This window comes from Triticum dicoccoides, chromosome 4B (genome assembly GCF_002162155.2).
Source record: "Triticum dicoccoides isolate Atlit2015 ecotype Zavitan chromosome 4B, WEW_v2.0, whole genome shotgun sequence".
Lineage (NCBI taxonomy): Eukaryota > Viridiplantae > Streptophyta > Magnoliopsida > Poales > Poaceae > Triticum > Triticum dicoccoides.
Genome location: NC_041387.1, coordinates 610,219,791 through 610,223,558, shown reverse-complemented (window position 1 = coordinate 610,223,558; position 3,768 = coordinate 610,219,791). Strand labels below are relative to the sequence as shown.

General features: G+C 49.2%; 1 pseudogene; it reads left to right on the top strand.

Annotated features, from left to right (window-relative positions):
- The first annotated feature begins 460 nt into the window (after positions 1-460).
- Positions 461-2,079, top strand: LOC119292882 (annotated as a pseudogene).
- The last annotated feature ends 1,689 nt before the right edge of the window (positions 2,080-3,768 follow it).

The following is a 3,768-nucleotide window of genomic DNA, read 5'->3' as shown; positions in this document are numbered from 1 at the left end:
GCTCCGCTATAGCACGCTATAGCGTTTACAAAAAGTTTTGCGCTAAAAGACTTTGATCCAAACAAATGAACACACATTTTAAATAACGCGCTATAGCTCCGCTATACCACGCTATAGCATTTGAAAGAGGTCTGCCGCTAAGATGCTTAGGGCGCTATTTAAAACTTTGCTCATGGACGACATGGACGACTCGCGCCTGTTCATGCAGTGGGCGATGAGCACACTGGAGCAGCAGGATCCAGGAGACACCAACGGCGGCAGCGAGAAGAGCGCCGGCTTCCCGTGTCTCCAGGCGCTCCGCGATTCCTCTGAGCTGACGGAAGCACAGAACAGTCTGAGCTCCGGCGACGACACCGGCGGCGGTGGAGGAATCATCACCCCAGCCCCCGATTCGGCTGTGCACCAAGGCAGTTGGTCCATGTAGTCCCTGACCTCGGGCGGGCCGTTCGCGCCAAGCAGCATGAGCAGCACCGGCACCAGCAACGCCCTGTCCATGAGCTGGGACTTCGGCGCTGCCTTGCCGCCGCAGCCGGTCAGCAGCGGTGGCGGGGGCACGCTGGCGGAGCAGAAGCGCCGGGAGAAGATCAACCAGCGCTTCATCGAGCTCTCCGCCGTCATTCCCGGCCTCAAGAAGGTCCATGAATATGTCTAATCTCTCAACTCTTTCTACCTTTCATAGTACTCCTTCAGTAAATGCTTAATTGATTTGGTTACATTATTTTCCAAATCGTCAGATGGACAAGGGGACGATTCTTGCCGACGCGACCAGATACGTTAAGGAGCTCCAAGAGAGGGTCAAGTACCTGGAGGCTGCCGGCGGCAACCACAGGAGCGTTGAGACCGTGGTGCTCGTCAGGAAGCCACGGTGCCTCGTCGCCCCGGACGCCGGCAATTGGGAGCCAGCTGCCGGAGATCGAGGAAAAGCTCTCGGAGGACAACGTCATGCTGAGGATCCACTGTGAAATAAATGGAAAGGGTCTGGTCGCCAGGGTTCTTGCGGAGGTCGAGGAGCTCCACCTCCGCATCGTCCACAACAATGTGATGCCGTTCACGGCGTCCACCGTGATTATTACCACAATGGCGAAGGCAAGTTCTCATCAGTAATACTAGCTGTCCTACGTTTTATACGTATGCATTCTACTCTTTGTCCACTCTGGTTTTTTCGCATAAATACATAAACCTGTAAAGCTTACCATTCTATAACATGCACACCTGCAAGGTACTCCTCCGTTCCTAAGTATAAGTCTTTTTAAAGATTTCACTGTGGACTACATATAAAATAAAATGAGTGAATTTACACTACAAACTCTTTAAAAAAGACTTATATATTAGTATCATGTATTCCCTCCGTTCCAAAATAGATGATTCAACTTTGTATTAAATTTAGTACAAAGTTAATACAAAGTTGGGTCATCTATTTTAAAACGGAGGGAGTATTACTTTATTTATTGTCATGCATGACACATAGTAGTATAACATTTATTATAATACTGTATCATGATATGATACTCAACCATCTCTTTCTTCATTTAATTCTATGACACCTCGTTAAAATTGCCTAGTTGGCATGCATGATACTAAGTATGATACTACCATTACAACCAGCCTTAAGATATGCTCCCACATTCTCATAATACAAGAGCGCTTTTGTCCCATAATATAAGAGTAGTTCAGTGTACATGTAGTATTGTTGATTTAATATTATAAATATTAGTCATTTTTTGCGGGTGAAATATTAGTCATTTATTACTAGACAATCATACTTAGTAATCTTTTGTGGATACATTTGTAAAAAAAAGAGGAACTTTCAGACTGGGGGCGTGTGGTCGTAAGGATCAATCTCTTTGAGCGCAACATTGTAGAGTAGTATTTTCTAATGGTGGATGTTATATACATATCAACTATACATGTCCAGCCACATCACTTAGGACTATAACTTCAAATTTTCATGGACTTACTGACTTTACCATTCAGGTGGAGGAGGGCTTTACCATCAACACAGAGGAGATAGTAGGAAGGCTCAACTTTGCATTGTACCAACATAGCAGCAGCAACAACAGTGGCAACATCAATTATTAAGGGCATCTCCAGCCGTTGGCCCCCCAGGGGGCGTCTAAAAGCGCCGCCTGGGGGCGAGCAGGCGACACACTCGGCGCTGGGGGCGGTTTTGCGCCCAGTCGTCGCCCCCAGCCCGCCCCCAGGCGCCGAAATTGGCTCACTTTACAGCCCATTTTCGGCGAATAAACGGCCCATATGGGCGAGAATAGGCCCATATTCGGCGTGGTTTCGGCGTTCAATTATCAACACACACATATTTCATCACAGAAAAATCAAATACTTCAACAAAATACTACAACAACAAATAGTTCAATACAAATTATATAGTTCAACAAATAAAAACTTGTATTTCATCACGCGGCGTCCCCCTTGAGCCTCCATAGGTGCTCAATCAGATCTTTCTGCAGTTGATGATGCACCTGTGGGTCTCGGATCTCCTGACGCATACTGAGATAGGCAGTCCAAGTTGCCGATAGCTGGTGATCAACTTCGGCTAGAGGACCCTGCCTGTAGTATGGTTCAGTGTCAAACACCGGGTCTTCTTGCTCGTTCTCGATGATCATGTTGTGCAAGATGACACAGCAAGTCATGATATCCCACATTTGATCTTTCGACCAGGTCTGAGCGGGGTACCGAACAACAGCGAATCGAGATTGGAGCACACCAAATGCCCGCTCGACATCCTTCCTGCAAGCCTCCTGAACCTTCGCAAACCAGGCGTTCTTGCCTCTTGCCACAGGGTTTGAGATCGTCTTCACAAATGTCGACCATCTCGGATAGATGCCGTCAGCTAGATAGTACCCCTTGTTGTATTGGTGCCCATTGATCTTAAAGTTCACCAGAGGAGAATGGCCCTCAACGAGCTTGGCAAAAACAGGAGAGCACTGCAGCACGTTGATGTCATTGTGAGTTCCTGACATACCAAAGAAGGAGTGCCAAATCCAGAGGTCCTGTGTGGCTACCGCCTCAAGCACCACACTGCAACCGCCTTTGGCGCCATTGTACATCCCCTGCCAACCAAATGGGCAGTTCTTCCATTTCCAATGCATGCAGTCGATGCTTCCAAGCATCCCAGGAAATCCTCTTGCTGCATTCTGGGCTAGGATCCGAGCAGTGTCTTCCGCATTGGGTGTTCTCAAGTATTGTGGCCCAAACACTGCCACCACTGCCCGACAGAACTTGTAGAAACACTCTATGCTGGTGGACTCGGCCATGCGCCCATAGTCATCGAGTGAATCACTGGGAGCTCCATATGCAAGCATCCCCATCGCTGTCGTGCACTTCAGGATGGAGGTGAATCCAAGAGCGCCAGTGCAATCCATCTTGCACTTGAAGTAGTTGTCGAACTCCCGGATGGAATTCATAATCCTGAAGAAGAGCTTTCGGCTCATCCGATAACGGCGCCGAAATGTTCTCTCGCCATGAAGTGGAGCATCGGCGAAGTAGTCGGAGTAGAGCATGCAGTAGCCGTGCAGACGATGCCGGTTCTTTGCTTTCACCCACCCCGGCGCCGAGCCACCTCGACGCGGCTTTTCATTGCTCGCCAGCAGCTGGGCGAGGGCGGCGAGCACCATCAGATGCTCTTCTTCCTGGACGTCGGTCGCGGCTTCCTCCTCCAGCAGCGTGGCGAGCTCTTCCTCCTCATCCGAGTCCATCATCGGCACAGTCAAAACGCCGAACACCTTGCGCTCGGTGGGCATGTACCCGCCG